At 38.8% G+C, this 24,752-nt stretch overlaps 1 protein-coding gene across 1 annotated transcript in view; it reads left to right on the forward strand.

Moving 5' to 3' along the window:
* The first annotated feature begins 10,578 nt into the window (after window positions 1-10,578).
* LOC127098051 (uncharacterized) overlaps window positions 10,579-24,752 on the forward strand; it is a 49,682-nt gene continuing 35,508 nt past the window's right edge. The window contains exon 1 of the mRNA XM_051036551.1: window positions 10,579-10,591. The gene's annotated coding sequence lies outside the window, so the exon portion shown is untranslated. The remainder of the gene's footprint in view (window positions 10,592-24,752) is intronic.

The following is a 24,752-nucleotide window of genomic DNA, read 5'->3' on the forward strand; positions in this document are numbered from 1 at the left end:
TTCCCCAGCTGGAAGGTCATTTTCCATGACTGTTTTTCTTCACCTTCCTTCCATGACAGTCGAGTTCTAGACCTTTTCCAACATTCCCGAGCCAAACTCTTTCATTCATTCATCATTGGAAGGCTTATGGAGCATCTGTTTTAGGCCAACAACATCAAACAACAACTGTACCACAACTGTCCATCAAATTTGGTAAAAATTCGATCTCCCTATTTTGTGAAATAAATACATGCTTTAAAAAGGTCTCTTAATGCTGAGTTCAAAGAGCTTTAGATCACTAAAAATGGTTTGGTATTTTGCAAGTTATGTTGAGTTGAAGTTTCACATCCAAACTTGTTTTTGATTATTTCTCTTTGTTTAACTTGATTTGATGAAAATGGATGATATAATGTTGATGAGCAAGGCAAGAGGAACGCATTGATATTTTGTTTGTTGAATTTGGTTAACAAAAAAAAAATCTTGCTGGAAATTTTTAAGATGAACATGTTACTGTAAACATGATATAATGTTGTTACTGTTAATATTTTTCTGCAAATGCTGGAAATTTTCTTTTTACTGTAGCCAAGCAATTAAATAAATTCCAAAAGGCCTGGGGCGAGGGGGATTCGAACCCCAGACCTTTGCTTCAAATACCAAGTGTTTTACCACTGGGGCGCAATGCCAATTCATTTATTTAACGCCTTCTAAAATATATATTAAAAAAGAGCGCTGCCATGCCGTCCTGCTATTGGCCATGTTGGCGCGTTGACCGGGGCGTTGACCCCCCATTGTTTCTTTATTTTTTCCATTAATCATTTTGTTTTGTAATGTTTGTTTCATTTGCCATGCCTAACTTACAAAAATCATAACTTGTTCATTTTTAATCCAAATTTAATGGGATTTTTTGTGTTGTGTTCATCATGATCTCTACTTTTTTATCATTATTTTTCCAGAATTTTTGGATGAGTAATTTTTAAATGGTGCTAGGGTTTGTGACATGTGACCAAATTTTGTACACTTTGCCAAATCAATTGTGAAATGATGAGAATGCATCCAATGGCTCCCAATTTTTTGTGCTCAAACCAGACACACTCGTGGTGATTTTGGTGTAAAGTTTGTGAATTTATCATTTGTGGTTTGTGAGTTATGAATTTTTGAATTAGGGTGTGACAATTTGTGTCACACCATTGATGCCCAACTTCATGATTTTCATTACCATGCTTCTTGACCTCCAATTGATCTGATTTTTTGCATGAACCTACTCTTGTATGTCTAGTTTACATGTGAATTTTCCTGGAATTATTTGAGGCATTTTCCTAATTGTTTGAGATTTTCTCCCCTGCTTGGTCAAATATTGACTTTGTGTGACACATGTTCCCATTTCATTTGTGGAATTCTCATACTTTATTGGATGGACATGAAATTTTACATGAGATAACTAGACATCCTCATCTTTGCCATGGTTTTAGTCCCATTCATTTATCATATGCTATCACTGATTTATGAATTTTCTAAGTTGATGCATGTTTGGTTGACTTCTTTGAGCATGTTCAAAATGGCTTTGACTTTAAGATTTTCATTGACTGCCTTCCACTTGTCCAAATGAGATGAAATTTGACATGCTTACCATGCTGTGGGTTATGATTGATCATGATTTATTTAGTGATTTTTGGAAATGTTTGAGATTGGTTTTGATGCAAGTCTTGCTGTTGACTTCTATGAGCTTCTGTTTACCATGTTTTTGACCTAACTTGTTCATGAAATGATGATGATGATTGATATGGATGTGAAACCAATTGGGTTTGTTTCTTAAATGTTTGAACATGATTTTGGATGCTTGCCCTTTGCTGTTTTGACTTTTTCATCCTCTTTTGACCTTAGGCTTGCCCTAGTGGTCCTGTTACTCACTTTGAGCTCATGTTTTCAGGTTGACCATCAAATGGCCATTGAGACCAATTCTTTTTGATTGAGCTTGCTTGATTATCATTGGCTAACTTGTGTGTTTTGTAGGTGGCTTGGCTCACATGCCTTAAGCCTTGTGCCTTGCACATCCATGTGCCTCTAATTGACTGTTGGTGTCTGTTTCTGTTTGTTTTGTTTGAAGTTGCATACTAACATCTGTTTGACTGTTTCAGGTGCTTTAGTTGCTTAGTTCCTTGTGAACTTTTTGCTTTGCTTTGCTTGTATAAGCAATTTGCATTGAGGTATGTCTCTTTTACTTCATGTAGTCTGGAAGACCTGGCCTGTTACTTGGCCAGGCAACTGTCTGAAGTCCTCCTTAAGAGGCAATGTTTGTGGATGTTTAATTTTGTCCTTGCATAGAGTCAAAGTCCTCCTAAGTGAAGAGGCAATTGGTGGAAGGTAGGGATATGCAATCTATCCCCCACTATTCAGTGTGTCATCTGCTTTGCTCACACCACTGTGTTGATGCATTGCAGATACAAACCCAAGATCTTGTACAATTGTACAGTTGAGTCAGTTTTAAATGTGTAGAAGGGTTCCCACTTTCTGAACCCACACATTCTTGTCTTAAGCTCTCCCAGGCCAGGGATAAGAGCTGTGAAGTCTCATCTTCACTCACCTTTCATCTGCTTCACCTTAGCCCCTCAATGGCAAGGTTAAGAGCAACATTCACCCAGTTCCAGAGGTTTGTTTGTTGAGGTTGATATGACCCCTCGACTAAAACCTAACCCTTGTTTGAGCCACTTGCTTGTGTATAGTGTGTGCTATCTGTGCTTGTAGGATTGTTTGACTTGCTTCCTGTGCAAGTTAGGATTGTTTGACTTGCTTCCTGTGCAAGTTAGGATTAGTTTAGACTTGCTTCCTGTGCAAGTTAGGTTTTGCTTGGCTTGCTTCCTGTGCAAGTTGAGTGTGTGTGTGGCTTGCTTCCTGTGCGAGCCATGCTTAGGATAGGTTGGCCCTTGTGCCATTTAGCTAGAAACCTTAACTTAGGGATGATTTGCATGATAACATCTAGGCTCGAGTCGTAGTCTCCCTAGTTGTGTCTCCCTCTGTTATCTGGTTAGGCTAGTCCTTTATCCCTGCGTAGGGGAACTACATCGCCCTGATCTTCATACCAGATGAAGTATGTAGGCAGGAGATTGAGCTGATCTCTCCGGGCGCCCTTTTTCTTTTTGTGTGAGTTGTCTGACAGTTGCTAGGCTCGAGTGCCTGACTCCTTAGCAATCTGTTGTCTGTTTGTTTTGAGTGTGTGTTTGACAGTTATAGGCTCGAGTCCCCGACTCCCTGTTAACCTGTTGTGTTGTTGTGTGCTTGGAAGCCGATGTAAGTCCATCGAGTGGCATTTGGGTTCCAGTGTGCGTGTGTTTAGGTTCGGATGTCAATGTAAGTCCAGTGATTGGCATTTGGGCTCCACGTTTGTCTCTTTGCGTGTGTTTAGGTTCGGATGCCGATGTAAGTCCAGTGATTGGCATTCGGGCTCCACGTTTGCCTTTGCCTGTGTTTGTTTGTGTGCGTGTCAGCCGAGCTACGAATGCTCTGATTCTTCTCTCGTCCGAGAAGATACGTATGCATAGGATGCGATATCCTAGCGAGCATGTGTTGTTCCCCAGTCCGAACTACTTGGACTCTGATGTCTATGCCTGATAGACTAAGTAGGCCCAGGATGCGACATCCTGCCGAGTCAGTTTCAGTCAGTTTCTTTTGTCTCTTTCAGCCAGTTTGTGAATGTTTGAGCAGTGTTTTTAGCAACCAATATTCCTTTCTTTTGTGCGTGGATCCCGTAGAGTACTACGGATGCGTAGGGGTGCTAATACCTTCCCTTCGCATAACCGACTCCCGAACCCATCCTCTTTGGTCGCGAGACCATGTTCTTTCCCAGGTTTACTTCGAGCGTTTCCTTTCCCTCTTTTGGGATAAATAACGCACGGTGGCGGCTCTGTTGTTTCTTTCTTTTCCCGCCGGTTTTTCGCGTGATGCGACAGTAAGCTGTTGTCAATAGTGCATGTCCCCAAAAGGAGTTTGGAAGATCGGCGTGACTCATCATGGATCAGACCATGTCTAACAGGGTTCGATTTCTTCTCTCAGATACACCATTCCATTGGGGTGTTCCAGGAGGAGTAAGTTGGGATAGGATCCCACCCTCTTTCAGGTGGTCATCAAACTCTAGGCTTAAATACTCACCACCTCGATCTGATCGAAGAGTTTTAATATTCTTACCTAGTTGGTTTTGTACTTCATTCTTGAATTCCTTGAACTTTTCAAAGGACTTTGATTTGTGTTTCATTAAATACACATAACCATATCTACTGAAATCATCGGTAAATGTGATGAAGTTCTGAAAACCTCATCTGGCTGGTATGTTCAGTGGTCCACATACATCAGTATGTATGAGGGCCAAAAGATCATTAGCTCTTTCATCTTTTCCTGTGAATGGAGACTTTGTCATCTTTCCAATTAAACAAGATCTGCATGGTTCATATGATTCATAATCAAAAGAGTCCAAGAGTCCATCTTTATGGAGTTTGGAAATGCGTTTCTCATTTATGTGGCCTAATCGACAATGCCAAAGGTAAGTTGGATTTAACTCATTAGGTTTCATCCTTTTAGTATTAATGTTATAAATAGGCATTTCAAGATCAAGGACATATAGTCCATTGTTCATTTGTGCAGTAGCATATAATATATCATTCAAATAAATTGAGCAACAATTGTTCTTTATTATAAATGAAAAACCAAACTTGTCCAAACAAGAAACGGAAATAATATTCCTACTAATTGCAGGTACATAATAACAGTTCTCTAACTGAATTATTAAACCACTAGGTAAAGTCAATACATAAGTTCCTACGGCTAAAGCAGCAACCTTTGCTCCATGGCCAACTCGTAGGTCAACTTCACCTTTTGCCAAATCTCTACTCCTTTTTAGCCCCTGCACATTTGTACAAATGTGAGAACCACATCCAGTATCTAATACCCATGATGCATAAGTAGATAAGTTAATTTCAATAACAAAAATACCTGAAGTTGAAGTCTCTACTCCATTCTTCATATCTTCCAGGTACTTTGGGCAGTTTCTCTTCCAGTGTCCGGTCTTACCGCAATGGAAGCAGGTGCCTGCCTTTGCTATGCCTCCACTAGGCTTCAAAGCAGAAACAGTGGGTCTGGGTTTAGCAACTTCCTTGCCTTTCTCTTTATCACCCTGCTTGGTGGGTCTTTTGTTCTGTCTCTTTCCATTTCCGATCATCAGAATGAACTTCCCTTTTGACTTCAGATTCTGCTCAGCAGTTCTTAACATGGCTAGCAGTTCAGGAAGAGATTTGTCCATATCATTCATATTGAAATTTAGGACAAATTGACTGAATCTATCTGGCAACGATTGCAAGATCAAATCAGTCGCAAGTTCCTTTCCGAGGGGAAAACCCAATCTTTCAAGGTTTTCCACATACCCAATCATCTTGAGCACATGGGAACCTACAGGGGCTCCCTCAGCTAACTTGCCTTGAAAAAGGGCTTTTGAAACTTCAAACCTTTCATGCCTTGCTTGCTCTTGATAGAGCATCTTCAGGTGTTCGATCATATCGAACGCTGCCATGTTCTCATGTTGCTTTTGCAACTCTGAGTTCATGGTAGCTAGCATGAGACAAGCAGTTTCATTGGCATCATCGACATGCTTCTTATAAGCATCTCTTTCTGCCTTAGGTGCAGAACTAGGAGGTTCCTCTTCAGGAACAGGTTTCTCCAAGACATACAACTTTCTATCATGTTTGAGGACAATCCTTAGATTTCGGTGCCAATCCCGAAAATTTGTCCCAGACAATTTTTCCTTGTCAAGGATTGATCGTAAAATGTTGTTAGAGGTGTTTGTTGTCATGGTAATCTACATGAATTAATGAAAATATAAGTATCAATAACATATTTAATTAGGCCTTTAATTAAATATGCTCCCACTATTTTACTCAAAACAAATGACCCTCATCATTTGATTCAGAAAATCCCGTTGGAAGATTTTCTAGTGGGTCGAGATCCACATTTCACTTTGTTTTAAGTCCGCGTAGGCGGATTACACAAAACTAGGTTATTTAGGTAGGAACTCCTTCCAATTGTATCTAATACAACTCTCGAATATCTTAGTTGGGTGAATAACTCCTTATTCCAATACATCACATGGATCATTTCCAACTTTGCTTCTAAACACATATAATCTTATTATAATTTGTTTAGTTAAGTTTGACCCATTGTTTTAGCAATTGGATATTACAATTATCCCATCGCACCTTACTAATATAGAACATGCACCTCGCGTAGTCGAAACCTATATTATCTGATACGAGTCTTGATGAGTGCTAAAACTTGGAAAACATAAACTTAATATTTAATTTAAGGGAATTGCAATTGTTCTGATCTCACCAACTTATTTATCATATAAATCGTCTCTCACATGCATCAACACACATTCACATGCATCAACATACATTCATAATGAAACAGTTATGGCCCCTAGCGCAATTGTTCTCCCAAGCCAATGAGAGAACCTAAACTAACCTAATAACGATCTAAGCTTCTCCAAGCAAGATCTTCAAGGTTGTCCTCCTTTGATATTGAATTCTTCTCTTTCTTCATAACATTATATTACATAAAAGAAAGTCGTTTTACATACGAGGGAGTGAGATGAGAGAAGAAGTTACATTAAGAGATTAAAAGAGAGGCACGACACGCAAGTCGTATTTTAAAAAATCCAAAACAAAATAAAGGAAAACTAAGACCATGACCGATCACCACAAGACAATAATAATAAACACATTATTATTATTAATTTTAATTCCTTTAATTAATTAAAACCAAATTAAATTTCGGCGACCGATCACACTATGCAGAGTTAGCCGGGGTCTGCTGCCCGGTCACAAAACAGAAACGCCGAGAATTCTGACTCTGTGAATGTGACGACCGTCACAAAGCATGTTACGACCGTTACGTCCAGCTTGTTACGACTGTCACAGGCCCATGACGAACGTCACGCGGCCAAAATCAACGCTTTGAAATAGTCAACAGACGTGATCCAACAAGCCCTTAATTCATAACTCTTTAACAACACAACCCTTGTGCCGTCATTAACCCTAATGCACCAATTTCAGACCGTCAACCATACCTTGATTGTTGATTCAGTATGATTGATCAACAGGTCATTGCTTCACCATACTAATGTCGAATTCCGAAGCAAATGACCATTGATCGCTCAAAGGAAAACAACCATTAAGTGTTTGAATGAACGAAACAGAAACAGTATATCATATATACCTTATTTTGCATTAGGGTTACTTATATCATATATATAACTTGATCAATCTCAATTGCGTAACCTATGGACGATCGATGTATCGCTGATTCACCATACTAATGTTGGATTCCGAAGCATAATCAACATCAATCATCCAAATCGTACACACATGATGCCAAATTTAATTACTCGTTTATTCTTTGATTCATTATGTATTTTAATCATATTAATATAAAACATAAACAACTATCAGATGCATGGTTTCGTAAGTGGCTCTGATACCACTGAAGGAGAATAGCGATCCATAACGCAGCGGAAATTAAAATTTTCTCCTTTAGTGATCCTTACGAATGGGCATGATCAGTGATAGAATCGTTACCTCTTGTGACGATTGAAACCTTTGATGCAGATCTACGGAGCGATCACGAACGTTGAACGACGACAACGCCTCTACTCAGTCCACACGAACGAATTCCTTCAATCTCAGTGCTAGCTACTACGAATGAAGGCTTTGAGTGAGTGAGAGAGAGAGAGAGAGAGAGAGAGAGAACGAAATTGCAATTGCACAAAATGCTTCTGCACAAGGGTTCTATTTATAGAACCACTTGTGTGGGTTGCAAGCTAAAAAGCCCACTTAAGTGTATGTGGCCAATATTTTATAATATGCCAAAATCACTTAAGCGCGTGGTACCTTACGATATTTCGTATTCTTCTTAAGTACACCGTACCTTACGATGTTCTACAATTCACTTAAGTGCATCGTACCTTACGGTGTTCCTTAGTTACTCTATTTCTCATCAATCCGTCCTTTTGTGTGTGACCCTGTAGGTTTTCGCGGCATTGGCAATTATATTGAATCACGCATTTAACATAATAAACAGTGAGCGGTATCTAGCAACACATCACTGCTACCCAAGACACGAAAATGTCATGTGATATGACAAATCCTTCTGTGATAATACTTATGTGTATAATTACCCTTTTGCCCTTATGTCTATATTGAACACAAGGCATAGACCGTGTCATCCTTGTCCAATTCAATATTGGTCCCATAGACATTTATCCTGTTACGCAGGATGGGCAAATTCTATCTAGGTCACTCATGTCCCTTAGCATGCTTCGTGGAGTACCCATCAACTGTCTTTATGGTCATCCAGTTACGGACAACTTTTGATCAGCAACAAGGCACTCGACTCTACATCTTGGATCCATAGTGGTTTCAGGTCGAATGGTGGTATACACCATTATCACCATGAGAATAACTTATGACACTTTGCATAACATTCTATATAGTATTCTCATAGCGGGCCAATCCAGTATAAATATTACTCTTAATATTCATACCTATGTTTAAGACTTGATAACTCCTTATCCATGATCCATGAGATGTGATCATCAGTCTATATACATAATAGTATTTATGCTTTAATGTTATCCCACTTCATAATAAATCTCGACTATGGATACTTTAAGAATAATGTCCTTATGTTTAATGTGATCTCATGATGAAGTCACACTTGATACATTAAACGGACTAGCTATTCTAGGGACTTTATTAACCAAACATAATAAAGAAAAAGCCTTTTATTATTAATAAGTAATTCGATACAAGTACCAAAAGTATTGGCCTCTAGGGCTTACACTAACATGGTCTCCCAGAAGCTTACCACATTGTTGCTACTTTGATTTGCCAGAGAAACCCTCTTCTGACATTCTATCAGGCTTGTTCCATGCTCACTTTGGAAGAATCCTATATGACTAAGATGACAAACACAGGCTCTCATGCTGCTATGCACACCACTCAGCCGAAACCTACTGAAGACACCTCTCAGCGTGGCAACCGCCGCCCCGGCAACCGTTCTCGCTCCCGTGGCAACCAGGGTCGCGGAGGGGGTGGTAACCGCAGTGCACCTCAGTATGGAGCTTCCAGCGCTCCCTCACCTTGGTCCGCTCCTTGTTGGCAACAACAACAACAGTACCCAACCTATCAACCATGTGGTTGGACTCCACCACCATGGACTATGCCACCGTGTCCGTATCTTATATCTCAATGGACACGCCCTGCCGGTCCTCCTAAGCATCCAGGCATTTTAGGACAGCGTCCTTAGGTGTATGCAACCTCTACTTCATCTCAGGTACCGACAGACATTGAGACCGCAATGCACACCATGTCACTCCACACTCCTGTACCCATACATGTACCCTGTGGATACCTAAGTACCCATACCCGTACTTGTTGCCCGCGTTTCTAGTAAAAATAAATCGACCAATTATGAAATATCAAATATTTTAAAGTTTTTAGCAACAATTAAAAAAACTCAAAAAATTTATTGTTGAATTATAAAATAAAAAAACATTTATATTAAAATGTGTGGTACTTTATAATGGTATTTTTGAAAAAATTGATAGACATGCACTTTTATATAATAATATACATGATAATATATAAAGATATATTATGCCGGTATGGGGAGGGTTAGATACTAAGGTACCCGCACCCACATTCATACCCGATCCCATTTTACGGGGTTTTATCTTATCTGTTGTGGGCATTTTTTATGGGTTCCCAATAGGTATGAGCCAAATTGTCATCCCTAAGCATACTTGTGGTGCTACCTCCTCTTAAACATTGACACCTAGTTGCTGCTTTGCTTTCCCTTTGGGGGGAAAATAGTCGAAGTGGTATCTTTATTTTGACCATGTGAAAGAAAATATATAAACTTACATTGCTTTATTATCAAGTAAGGAGATAAGAACTGAGCTTGGAATTACCTGTGATGTCGGACCAACTTGGTCGTTGACAGTAGCGTCCATAGGGTTCTTCTTGATATGGATAACTGCAAAGAAAAGCAAGGCGGTTAAGCAAAAAAGACTCAAAGAGAAACAAATTAAAATCCAACGAACCTTGAGGCCTCACCATCGGTAGTATCGCAAAGAACTTCGACATGATTGATGTCGATATGAAGGTGTCCTCGATAGTTGTGTATGTCAAACTTGGTCGAAACTACTCTCTGGGGAGGTTTTTTGTATGAGTTTTTTAAGTCATTTAACGAACCTCCCCAAATGATCCATCTTGGAAATGGAGGCGAAAAAGTCAGAGTCATTTAATGAACTTCCCCAAATGAACCATTTTGTATGAGTTTTCTAAGTCATATTTTTTTTTTGTAATTTTAAAAACTTATTTAAAAGCCCTATAGAAAATAAAGGTGGTGGTTTATTCAATTTGTGTCAAAACTCACAGAAGCACAACATAACTCAGCTCGACTAACTCATTCGAGTCACATTTTAACTTGACGTATTACAAGTACTATATAGTTCATTGTGTTGCTTTGTTCCTTCATTCCTTGCAAATTCACCTCATTCCATAAAAACCAGGTTCTCCTTCTTTCCTTTTTCCTTTTACGTTAATGTATTTTCTTGCATATAATCAAACATATATATCTTATTCACTCTTTTATTTATTTTGTTTTATTATTATTATTATCATTATCTAAACTTGTTGTTCCTTTCAAAACCTTACCATTTAATAATTCTATCACTTGCTCGCTCCTCAAAGATTAACAAGCAAATATTCATTCACCTTTTTTCTCTCTTTTATAAACAACCAACCCTTAACTTTGTTCTACTTGCTTCTGTTATGTTTTATGTGTCATAATTTGTTACAATATTTCCCTTTAGATTGTGTATGCTCAATCTTAATCTTCCTGTTCTCATCCATCAATGAGTTTGTTATGTGAGCTGACACCGCAGAGTGTGATGTTAGGAATGCTGAAGATAAACAATGATTTTCTTAATAATATTAAAGAGAGTCAAAAGTTGGATGTGAAGTTGGTGGACTTGATGATTGGAAGTAATCAGATTGAAAGTAATGATTTCAAAGTGGACGAACAAGGTGCGTTGAGATTCAGAGACAAAATTTGTATTCCTGAAAAAGCTTAGTTGAAGAAGATGATTTTGGAAGAAAGTCATCAAAGTAGCTTGATTATTCATCCAGGAGATACTAAGATGTATCAGGATCTGAAGAAGATCTTTTGATGGTCTGAAATGAAGCAAGATGTGGCTCAGTTTATTTATGCATGTTTGACTTGTTAGAAGTCAAAGGTTGAACATCAGAAACCTGCAGGGTTGATGCAATCGTTGGATATTCCAGAATGGAAATGGAATAACATTTCTATGGATTTTGTGACGGGATTGTTGAATACTCCGAGAGGGCATGATGCCATTTGGGTAATTGTTGATAGACTGACGAAGTCGTCCCATTTTATTCCGAATAACATCAATTTTTTTATGTAGAAGTTGGGAGAGATATATCCGTGTGATTGTGAAGTTGCATAGAGTTCCATTGAGTATCGTGTTGGATAGAGATTCGAGGTTCACTTCCATATTTTGGGAGAGTTTGCAAGAAGCTTTGGGTTTGAAGTTGAGGTTGAGTTCAACTTATCATCCGTAGACCGATGGTCAGACAGAGAGGACCATTCAGTCATTAGAGGACTTGTTGAGAGATTGTGTTCTCGAGGAAGGAGGTGCTTGGAATAGTCATTTGTCGTTGATTGAGTTCACGTATAATAACAATTTTCATTCTAGTATTGGAATGATACTGTCATACCCCGATTTTGGTCCTGAAATTTTTTCATTTTTCATTTGGCAGTTGGCCTAAAGTTCATTTGCATACATTCATGACCAAAGTCAACTATATGACCATTGACACTTTCCAAGTCCTAACTCATGTTCATGTTCACTTTTAACAGTGTTCATTATAAAGTCCATTTCTTATTTTGTTCATTTTCATTTTAGACCCTATTCTTCTTTCACCTTCTAAACCATTTTTATCCTATACCATACCTAAACCAATTCAATTTCAATATGTGTAATCGACCACTCAATTTCTCTTCAAACCATACAATGTTGTATTAAACCATTAGTTCAAATTACAACATAAGTCATACATTCACTTTTCCATTTTATTCACCTGTAACCATCAAATTTCCAATTCAACCATACATACATTCATTTTCAATTTCATAAATAAATATATCCAACAATTATGAGCATAATTATGAGCATTTCAATTCCATAAACCATAATACATTCACATTTCTATTCTAATTACATCCAATTATAAACCACAACTCACATAAATCAACCTGCTATGCGTACAACCGACATGTAATGCGGCTAATATTCAACCATACACAAACCATTTCGAGCCCAATTTAATACACCCAATATCAAGCTTAATTACATTAAATTTCTAAGCACTTTTTGTTCAATCATTCAATTTAAATCCAAAACTAAAAAGATTACAATCGTCATTCTAAACTCATAATCTAATCCTACATCAGTCCAATGCCCCGAACCAATCACTTTGAATTCAAACTCCAAAGCAGCTTCATTGGCATTCCAATTGAAGGTCCAGAACATGAGCACCAAAACTTCAAAACAGTTCCAAAACGGCCTTTGGACCCGAGCTAACTCACATACCGTATCGCCGAGTCAACCTGCCAATTCAAACCACGAGTCAACATTGCATAACAGGCCATGTACATAACAAGGAAAACACCACCATTTTGTGTGTTAACATGATCATAGGAGCAAGCTCATAAACCATCCATTTGCATTTAAATATAACAGCCCAAATGCATTAATACACTAGCAGCAGTCTAATAGCAGCAAGTCATGATCACAAGGTTGCATCTCAAATTCATGGCATACATAATAGAGTGAAGATATGCAATGTGATAAAAGCAAATAACACATCAGATCCATAAGAGTGGCAGTACATGGTGTAACACCTCAAAATTTGCCCTCCTCTCTTGGGACTAGCTTAACATATTACATTGCATTTCTTAGGTCATTAAGCATCGCATATTGCATATCATGTGGTTACATGGTGCAAGTCATTCTCCTAAGTTTTCATCAGAAGTTGAAGAGGTCATGAGGCAAGCTAGGGTTTCATTGAATGGATTGGATCACTAATCATCTGAAGGTTGGTGTGTCAAATTAGGGTTTCATGGTTCTCAAGGAGATTGATCTTCATCTTGGTTGAAATGATACATCATCATCATCATGGTCTGGTTATCATCCAGGAGATTCAAAAGGTTGATCAGATACCTTGAGATTAGGGTTTTGACCACTGGTCAACCCTAATCAGTTGTATTGGGCCAATCAGGGCATGACAAGGAGATGGGGTCTACAATGGATATGGGGATCATTTCATGATTGTATTGAGCTTATGGAAGCTGGGGGGTCATCATTGAGCCATTTCATCAAAAGATTGAGGCTCAACTTGATCAGTGCACAGCCAAATGCATCTATCAATCAGAAAAGTCAACTGTGGTCAACTAGGCTTGAACTGATGGATTTGGAGGTGGGAGAGGGTTGGATACACTTCATTCATGTTGAAACAAGTTTCATTTGGCATTTCAAACATCAAGAATGAAGAAAATAAAGTCAGGAGAAAAGTTGCCAAAAATAGAAAGTGACTTGTAATGAAAGTTTCCAAAAATGGAAAGTTTTTCACCACAAAATTACATGTCCAAGAATGCTTCAAATGAAATTTTTTTCAACATGAAAGTTGTAGATCTTGCTCTCACCTTTCCAAAAAGTCCAAGAACTTGAATTTCTCATGTATGGTTGACAAGTTATGGTTCAATCATTTTCCAAAAATGCCTAAATTCAAATTGGCATAATTTTCACATGGAATGGCCAAAATGGATGATCTTTCTTTGAGCAAACCCCATTTCACATGTACTTTCATGGTGCATAATCAAAATTCATCAAAAATAAGCATGGCAAAAAGTCATTTTTCAAGTGGTTTCTTTTGAATTTTTGGTGTGAACATGTGAATTTGAGAAATACAAGGCCTATGCATATGGAACCACTTCCAACACACTCCAAATGCCAAATATGACTTGTGTGAACTGTCATTTTACTGTTGCATTGCCAATTTGGAGAAGGTCATTTTTGACATAACACTTAAAAGTGCATTTGTGCTAATCACTTGATTTTTGATAATTGTGATTAACAAAGTGGATTAAGGAGATGGTATATATTGTTAATCATAACAGAATCATAATCACTTCACACTTCTCAAGATTCTAACAAACTTTTTCATCCAATTCTCTCCAAATTCTTCAAAGCTCCTTCAACTTTTTTCAACATTTCTCCATCAAATCTTCATCAATCTTGCTCGTGCTTCTTGGATTCATCTTCTATAAGGCTTGTTGAAGAACTGTTTTGCCAAATCCATGCCAAAATCTTCAAGAAATTGGACTGTCCAAAGCAAAGTCATCAATGGCAAAGTGAAGATTCAAGCGTCTGGAGCATCATCGAGCTAAGCTAGCTTCTCCATTCACCTTCCTCACCAACAAACTACATCTGTTTTGCATAATTGGAGCCAGAAACATCAAGATCAAGATCTGCAATCTCCACAAGGTGATTTTTCGAATTTCACCATTGCATGAATCATGATATGCGTTTTGTAGGTCTTTCAATGTAGATTAACATGCTGTTTGTGGTTTGTGATTTGATTAAGTGTTGAATGAGAAATCGTGAGTTGAAGTTTGATGATCATTTCTTCTTTTGCTCGATCCCGTTGCTACGTTTAGAATTAGGTTAAAATAGTTACATATCCATGATGTACGTGATGAGACGGTTCTTTTGATATAGAGTTTGTAGATTTTGGTTGAGATTTGTTGTTCTTCAATTTCTGGAATTTTCTGGATGTTCTTGTTCAAGAGCGCTTCCAAGAACGCGCTTAGATCTTCAGTTCGCCTGGCCTCGGTTTGAATTCTGTTTCCCGCTACCTCCAGCCTCTCACAGCGTGCCAACGCATTAATGAGAAGCGACGCCGTTTTGGTCGCATACTGGATAATTACGAACGTGCCATTTTCCAATTATATTCAATTCATTTCTTTTTCTTTTTCATTTTTAATTTCATTTTGATACATGATCTTGTAAAATCCATAACTAGTTCATTTCTTGTCCAATTTTTGTGAGGTTTTTTGCATTGTTCTCCTTGTGATGTGTAGAATTTAATCATGATTTTTGTGATTTTTGTGCACGTGTAAAAAATTAAATTGCTTAAAGAGTGATTGAATGTGTCGCATTTGTACATGCTTTGCCATATCTTTCATAAAATGATGATGCTTTCAAAGAAATGGATGAAATTTATTGTGCATATTCTGGACCCTTTGATGGTGATTTTGATGTAGAGTTTGCAATTTTTGGATACCTGGATGTTGAGATATGAATTTTTGAATAGAGGTGTGACAATTTGTGTCACACCAAGCTTGATGAATTTCATGATTTTATTTGCCTTGCTTAGGGATGTTGAATTGAGCCAATTTTTTTGCATGATTGAGCATATGTATGTTGAGATGACATGTGATTTTTTCTGTAATTTTTGATGGCATTTCCTAATTGATTGAGATTTTTCCCTCTGTTTGGTCATTTTGTTGGTTGTTTGTGGCACATGTTACCATTTGATTTGTGAAATTCTGATCATTGATTGAATGAGTGTGAAATTTGGTATGAGCATTGTATACACATTATAGGTCATTGTGGTTTTGATCCCATTCATTTATCATGTATTTTCACTGATTTATGATTTTTGGAAGTTGATGTTTGTTTGGATACCATGTGTTGGCTTGCTTGAACTTGTCTGAGCTTTATGAATTTAATTTCCATACTTCCATTGATCCAAATGAGCTGAAAATTGATATGCTATTCATTGAATGTGTCCTGTTTAGGTTGGAATTTTTGTGGAATTTATTGAGCTGTTTTGATAGGGATTTGATTGAGATCTTTCTGTTTGGTCTTTTGATGTTGCAAATAGCATGCTTTGTGATATTTTGTGCATGAAATGATAATGGTGATGGATATGAGCATGGGACCAATTGCATTTGTTTCTAAATTGTTTGATTGTGATTTTGGATAATTTTCACTTGTTGTTTTGAATTTTTCATCTTCTTTGGACCCTAGGCTTGGCCTAGTGGTCTTGTTTCTCACTTTTGAATTGTGTTTCAGGTTGAGATGCAAATGCCTTAAGGAGAAAAATGCGAGTTGATTGAATTGAGTTTGGTTGCTTGTTGTAAACTAACTTGTGTGTTTTGTAGGATGCTTGGCTCAATTGAGTTGATTGTGCTTTGCACATTGCATTGGTTGACTGTATATATTAACTGCTTGACATTTGTTGTTTACTTTTGGGTTTGTCTGGTATGCTGACTGTGCTTGATTGATTCCAGGTACCATAGTCGCTTTAGTTATTTAAGAACTTGCTGTGCTGCTGCTTGGTTGTATAAACCAGTTGAGGTAGACTCTCTTGTCTCCATGTAGTCTGGAAGACCTGGCTTGTTATTTAGCCAGGCAACTGTCTGAAGTCCTCCTTAAGAGGCGATGTTTGTGATTGTTTACTTTTGTGCCAAGCAGGTAAAGACCTCTATGAGGCAATTGGCGGAACCCAAGGGATATGCAATCTATCCCCCGCTATTCTGTTGAGTCGTCCCTCTGCTCACACCACTGTGTCGATGCATTGGGACATTAACCCAAGATCTTGTGCTGTTGCACAGTCGAGTCAGAGTCTTGAGCGTAGAAGGGTTCCTCCTTTCTGAACCCACGCTCCTTTGTCTGAAGCTCTCCCTGGCCAGGGATAAGAGCTGTGAAGTCTAATCTTCACTCACCTTTCATCTGCTTCACCCTGACTCTCAATGTCAGGGTTAAGAGCGAATACCACCCTTGTACAGATGACTTGCCTCGGCAGTCCACCCTTGTTTGAGCCTCACTTGACTGGATATAGTGTGTGCTATTTGAAATGTTTGCTTTATTTTGATTGATGCTTGTATGCTTGTTTTTCCTGGTTAGGATTAGCTTGTTGTTGTGCAAGTAGATAGAAACCATAACATAGGGCAATGATGCATGATAACACTAGGCTCGAGTACAACTCCCTAGTAGTGTGTCTCCCCTTGGTTTCTGGTTAGAATTTCTTTCCCTTTCAGGGGAACTACGTCGCCCTGATCCTCATACCAGATGAGGTACGTAGGCAGGAGACCGTGCGAGGTCTCTCCGGGCACTTTTTTTCTTTTTGTGTGTGTTTGCTTGTATCCTCTTGTGTGTCAGGATATGGATGTAAGCCCAGCGATTGGCTGTCCGTATCCTGATTGTGTTTGTTTGGTTCGGAAGCCGATGTAAGTCCAGCAATTGGCATTCGGGTTCCAAGTTTGCCCGTGTTTGTGTGTGTCTTGTTTGGCGTGCGTGAGCCGAACTACGACAGCTCTGATTCTCGTTCCAGACGAGATACGTAGGCATAGGACGCGATGTCCTAGCGAGCCCTCTTCCCCCTTCTCCCACCTGTGGTGTGTGTGTGTGATGTCTGTCTGTTTTAGCAACCTTTTCTTTCTCTAGAGCGTGGATCCCGTCGAGTACGACGGACGTGAGGGGTGCTAATACCTTCCCCTTGCGTAACCGACTCCCGATCCCATCTCTTTGGTCGCGAGACCATGCTTTTTCCAGGTTTACTCTGAGCGTTTCCTTTCCCTTTTTGGGATAAATAACGCACGGTGGCGGCTCTGTGTTGTTTTTGTTTCAGTCTGCCGGTTGTTTTTCGCGGATGCGACACATGGCAAGCATAGTCATTCCTAACATTTGCTAATTGACCTCATTTGTAGCAGTGGCATTAGAACCAACAGTTAACAACTGACATTACTAACAACACATTCAACTAATCAACCTACTAACTAACCTAACAGAACCCAACCTGCACTGCCATAACAACAACATAACAAATTCATCAGCAACATATCATTGCATTTAAACCAATGCGTCATCATCATCAATGTCATATCTGGTGCATATCGAAAAGGAAAAAATAGAAGATGAAAAATGGCATACTGGAAGGACTGATTCATCAGGAGGAAAACATGCTTTCACTTTCTTCAACATTGATTCGCCTCTCGTGGACCTTATTCCAAACTGGAAGAACCTTTCAAACTTCACAACAATCCACAACAATAATGGATGTTCATATCTGAGTTTTGGCACGTACAAGTTTGGCTGGCCAGTGCTGATCCATGTTTTGTTGACGACCTGGGAAATCTCCACATGTCCTCCTGCAAAACTGTAACAAACACAATTGCAGCCTTGTGATAATCAAAGCCGAAATCAAAACACAAAATTAAAACCAAGAAGGCAAGTGAAGTTGGATTCAAAATAGCTCACCAATCAATGCAATGCCGCTGCAAACATCAGTGACATATCTCCTCATTTGTGCTTTACATGTCTACTTCATTCGGCAAATGAGAATGGATTGAGACTTCAAGGTTTTCCCAACTTGGATAATCTTTCAATATTCCTTCCACATGATGCTGAGCCTGAACTCTTAAGTGGAACCGTCTAGATAATATACTCCTCTATTATGCAGTTTAGGATTTAGAAAATACTTGGATGGAGATTGTAACAAGCTGATTTTGGCTATGGCTGGCTGTTCAAGTCTCCTCTCGTCAAGTAATTGTTTGACCTTAAAAGATACACGTTAACTCTTGTTCATGACAGAGTCAACTCATGTTTGCTCCTATTTGTATCCTCTGGTCTGGATCGATTCTTGTGTTTGATAATGGTCAAAGATAAAGGTCTTGATGCATTCCAATAGGCTTGGTCACTACAACGAACACAACGGTGGCCCTGCAAAATTAAACCAAATCATAATGGTCATTATCAAAACTAGATCAACAAGAATCAGTACTCGGAAAGGAAGAAGAGCAATAATAAGATCATTCATTCATTGTCAAGAATCTTCCCTGGCATGTTGGTTCTGCTTGAGATGCATGGTTCAGTTGTGCTTCAAATCAAATGACTTCTCAGATGCAACCGTCAAACTCGCAAGAGAAAATTTTGGAGCATGTTTTAGAGAAAAAAACAGAAATTGAAGGTACCCTGCATAATCGAAGAAAGTGAAGAACGTGGATACCGTGTTCACGATGAAAAACCCCTGTGACAACTGAAATTTTAACCAGTAGACCTGTTTGTAGATCTCGTTATAAGACAGCTAGCCTGTCGCATGACGTTGATTCATGAAGGGTCCATGACTCTAGGAGCCCCTCTTAGAACCAGTTCCTGCTTTGTTGGTTGCGTAATGTTGGACTCCAAGGGCCTCTCCTTGTTGCACCCAACATGAAAACCCCGCTCAGAAGAGACCTTTCGTCACTCTTGTCATAAAGCGGCTAGCCTGTTGCATGATGTTGATACGATTATGGTCCATGACTCTGGGAACCCTATCAAAAATGTAGAAACTATCTTGTGAGTGGGTTTATGGGTAGAAAACCTAGAACTATCTGTTAAGGAGACTACCTAGTAGGGTGTTCTGAGTTACTCATGTTATCCCAGACTCTAACTACCTGCATTGCATATTATTTGCATACCAAAACACGAAAAACAATGCATTGAATCCATTCATATACCGTTGCATATGCATTCTTCATCATGCATTTCATATCATTTCTCGAAAATACGAAAAAAAACTCATCTATCCTTTGTCCATGATCAACAAAGTGATTCCTAACACACGTTTAGAACAAAGAACCATGTCTCAAGAGATGATGGACGAGCTAAGGAAAAGTCAAGAAGCATTGAAGGAGGAACTCAATCTTTTGAAGAGCCAAATGGGATGGGTCGTGGAAACCCTGCAAGCCTTATTGAGGAAAGAGGGCAATCCTATACCCATTACTACAACAGAGGGAGCTACTACCCCACATCCATCTGGTGTTACCCCAAGTTAAGGGAAATTCTATACGGCAACTCCTCGCCTACTAGCATATGGACCTCCTTTAGGATGTCATCATCAACATCCTATGACTATTCCTCCTCAAAATCATCAAAGTCAGATTCAGAACAAAAATCAGAATCAGAACAAGGGGAACAAAAATCACAACGACCCAATTCCGGTGCCATATAGCAAGCTCTACCCACAGCTGATCCAGAATGCTTTGGTGACCTCTCGAGCTCTCACACCTACGTCACCATACCTGCCATGGTACAATCCAAATGCAACATGTGAATTCCATAAAGGAGCATTGGGACATGACTTGGATTCTTGCTTAGCGCTGAAAGCCTTGGTACGAGAGTTGATTAACAAAAAGAGCTTAATCTTTGAAGAAGATCACCCGAAGGTCAAGTGCGAATACCATACTGGAACAATGGGGCACTCCATCGAGGAATGCAAGAGTTTTAAGCTCAAGCTGCAAAGATTGATTGACATAAGGTCACTAACACTCAAGGAGGAAGGCTCAGGTACATATACCTTGATTTCTGGGCCAGGTAATGAGAAAGGGAAAGGACCATTGAAACCCCTCAAGGTTTTGTTCCACAAGGAAGATGTCAGGGATGTGGCTAATGAGCTATCATTGTTTCCTGGTAAGAGCATTGAGATACCGCCTTGGATTTCCAATGTCACGACCCATACCAATGAAAGAAAAGGAGAAGTGAGTAGTGGATCCAAGAGGGTTGCGTTCAACGATGAGATTGAAGGAAAAGAATTTGAAGATCATCATGCCAATGTCAAAAAGTTTGTTGATCCCAACCTTCAAGTGGCTGAAAATGAGCAGTTAGCAATGCCCAAAGTGCCATACCAGCAAACACTACCATTTAGTCTTCATTACAAACAATCCTGGTTTGCTCCTCATCCAAATCAACAAGCCCAAGGCCCGAGATATCAAAATCAGCATAGGCCTCAAAATAACTTGGAAAGAAGAAGTGATCCTCGTCATCCAATCGTCATGACATATAACCAACTTCTGCAGCCTTTGATTCAAAACTCGTTGGTGGTTCCCAAGTCTCTTAAGTCGGTTCCACAACCTTACCCACCCGGGTATGACCCAAATGTGCAATGTGGATATCATGCCGAATCAGAAGGGCATTCAACCGAAGACTACAACGCTTTCAAAGCCAAAGTACAACAGTTGATTGACAACGGGTACATAGCCTTTCAAGAAGGAAGCTTGGTGGTAAACGTTAACCCATCGGCCGAATAAGTGCGAAGGTCTCAAGGGGTGTCCCCATAGGTTAATGGATCAAGTTTGAAGAAGTTATTCCCTAAAGCTGGCAATCATTTGGTTGTTTCAACATTTCTTTTGTAGTGTCCTCGTATGTTGATTGTTAATTACTTTTAAGCATTGTTGTTTTCTTCGAATTGGTAAGATTAATGAAATGTTTATGCATCTTTTGAATTAATCCATTCGTATTCACTCGTTTTTCATTCATGTTAAGAACAAAAATACTCATCTCATTCACTTTTGTTTATCAAACTGTTGTGTTAACAAAGATTGGAAGGAGGATGATGAAAATGAAACACGTGAAATTGTTGTGGTATGCTTTTGAGTAAAACCTTGTCGATGATGTAAGGCATTGTTTCAAATCCCCAAACACTGAAGAGATAAGAAGTTAATCTCTAGTCAACCACTTTGAGCCTAGAAGTTGGTGTTTATTTTGGATCTAAAACCCTTAATCTTAACCTGGGGCAGGGTAGTCGTGTTCAGATAGTTCGATCGTGCATTCGATCTTTCAAAAAAAAATCGTCCATATGTACGCCCTCCAAATAGGTTCAACCACATGTTATCTTTCACACACATGTTGAAGTGTCAAAGAATCTAAGAAAAGCTAAAATTAGTGTTGGTTGATCCTTATCCACCAATAAAATGGCAGTCAATACCTTTTAAAAAAAAGAGATTGAAAAAAGCTCGCTAAGTCAAATACCACAAAATGACTTAGGCAAAAGTCAGGGCATCCCGATGGACCGAAAGCTTCAAAGAAGCGGTCCAGGCAAAAATAGGGACAAAGAAAATCAATCAAAAGAGGTCACTAAATCCTCAATAAAAACAAAATAAGGTGACTTCCACTTCAAGAAAATCTCACCTTGAATCCTCATTTTCACTTTCACACCTTCGAAGTCGAATGCGCGTATTGAATTAACTGAACATAGGAACTGGAGATCATCAAGAAGAAGGGGTGGGTAAAAATAAATTTTGAGCCTTATATCCTTTTGTTCCGAAAAAACCGTGAACCAGACCACGTTACAATCCTTAAAAGTCCTAATTGAGGCAGAGTTTATTCTGAAAGCATACTACAACAAGGTCGTGTTAACCTGACTCCAAATGATTTTTGTTAACCATTTGATGGCACCAACTTGCATACCGTGAATGACTTGATCACCATTGTGTTCTTATCAACGACTCGTTCACTGTATTTCACCCGTTCATATCAATAAACTTTGATTTCAAATTTTTGCATAAGCATTGAATTAAAATTACCATTTTTGAATGAACAATCTTATTTGCGAGTCAACACTTAGCATCAAAGAAATTCCAACAATATACAGTTGAGGAACTTGATAAAGTGAAAGAAGTCTTGTCAGGGGAAAATCACTTTGAGTATCGGTCAATCCAAGTCAATCACCCTAAAGGGTCATCTAGCCAAGAGTAATTTCCTCCAAGACTCAGACCGGGGCAAGCCACCTCAAAGCTCAACTATCCAAGGAAAGTCAATCAAGAGTTTACCATTCCAACATTTGGTTAGTCAAGTTCAGACCATTACAAGTTTCAAACACTTGGGGCAAGCCATCTCGAGGTAGTCTCATGGCAAGTTGTTTCCAAACTCACGTTCAAGGTGAACATTTCCAAAGACCCAACAGACTGGGGCAAGATGAGCCACAGAGGGGCAAAACCTCTTTCTTCATGCTTTCAAACCGCTCAAACAAATTCTGCCATACGTCAACAACTTTTGAGTTTAAGACGAGTGCCCGTAAATTATGCTAGCACGATTCGTTAATCCTACAAAAGGATCCCATTTGCTAAGTTGTGGCTGCCAAGCTGGATAGAATTCTCCTTTGACAACATCTATCATAAATATTCAGTTGAGTTCTCGGTGTTAAGGAATCATGATATCCATAAAAAGCCTCTACAAACTCCCAGTCTGCCTATTGTCAGCATTGCATATCATGACCATTCATATATCATGCATAAAAAAATTCAAATCATACATAGCCGAAATGTACTTCGGGCTCATTTTGCATTGGCCCAGGTCTTAATTGTTGATCCTATACCCTTTGACCTCTAATTCCAGTTTGTATTTGGTGCCCTTAAACCAACATCCGGTTTTCGCAGTCATTTTCAAGTCCAATTGTTGTTGGCAAAATCTGTTAAAAGCTGGTTGTAATCCATTGCTTACGGTCAAAGTCCAATTGTTGTTGGCACCGATCTGTTAAAAGCTGGTTGTAATCCATTGCTTACAGTTAAAAGTCCAATTGTTGTTGGCACGTACAGAGAGTTTAATTACCCTGTCTTTCCTGATGGTTCCGTGAAAGTCATGTATGACTTATCATCTTGAGGAATTCCCAGAAGCTTGGAGGTTTTTCGTGTTAGAAAACTCCAATGATGTTGGTTTTGTTTGATTTCTTTATAAAGAATCATCATAGCCTTTTGCACGGATGATCTACTTATAAGAAGGCTCCTGCTTATCTTTGTTTTGCATAAATTCCTTATCAAGAATCTCCAAAATCTTTGATCGGATGCATTTCTTATGAGAATTCTCCAGAACTATCAGATGCATTATAAAGTGTCAGGTCATGTATGAACCTGTTTTGAAGAGTCTTTCTCTATGATTGTTTCAGCATTGTCAGGTCATATACGAACCTGTTGTTGAGCTTTATTCCAGTATTACCAGGTTCTTGATATTCCCCAGCATTGTCAGGTCATATATGAACCTATTGTTGAGCTTTATTCCAGTATTACCAGGTCATGTATGAACCTGTTTTGAAGAATCTTTCTCTATGATTGTTTCAGTGTTATCAGGTCATATATGAACCTGTTGTTGAGCTTTATTCCAGTATTACCAGGTTCTTGATATTCCCCAGCATTGTCAGGTCATATATGAACCTGTTGTTGAGCTTTATTCCAGTATTACCAGGTCATGTATGAACCTGTTTTGAAGAATCTTTCTCTATGATTGTTTCAGTGTTATCAGGTCATATATGAACCTGTTGTTGAGCTTTATTCCAGTATTACCAGGTTCTTGATATTCCCCAGCATTGTCAGGTCATATATGAACCTGTTGTTGAGCTTTATTCCAGTATTACCAGGTCATGTATGAACCTATTTTGAAGAATCTTTCTCTATGATTGTTTCAGTGTTATCAGGTCATATATGAACCTGTTGTTGAGCTTTATTCCAGTATTACCAGGTTCTTGATATTCCCTAGCATTGTCAGGTCATATATGAACCTGTTGTTGAGCTTTATTCCAGTATTACCAGGTCATGTATGAACCTGTTTTGAAGAATCTTTCTCTATGATTGTTTCGGTGTTGTCAGGTCATGTATGAACCTGTTGTAGAAATTTTTCAGATTCGGGTTTAGTAAGTCATATGTGAACTTACTACCGAAATCTCTTGTATTCTAAGTATTGTTTATCAACTTTCACTTCGATTACTCCCCAGTGTGTGTCTGATTCTCCAGCAGGATTGTTTTCCCCAGCGAGTTGGTTTTTGCCATTTGTC

Source organism: Lathyrus oleraceus, chromosome 6 (assembly GCF_024323335.1).
Source record: "Lathyrus oleraceus cultivar Zhongwan6 chromosome 6, CAAS_Psat_ZW6_1.0, whole genome shotgun sequence".
NCBI lineage: Eukaryota > Viridiplantae > Streptophyta > Magnoliopsida > Fabales > Fabaceae > Lathyrus > Lathyrus oleraceus.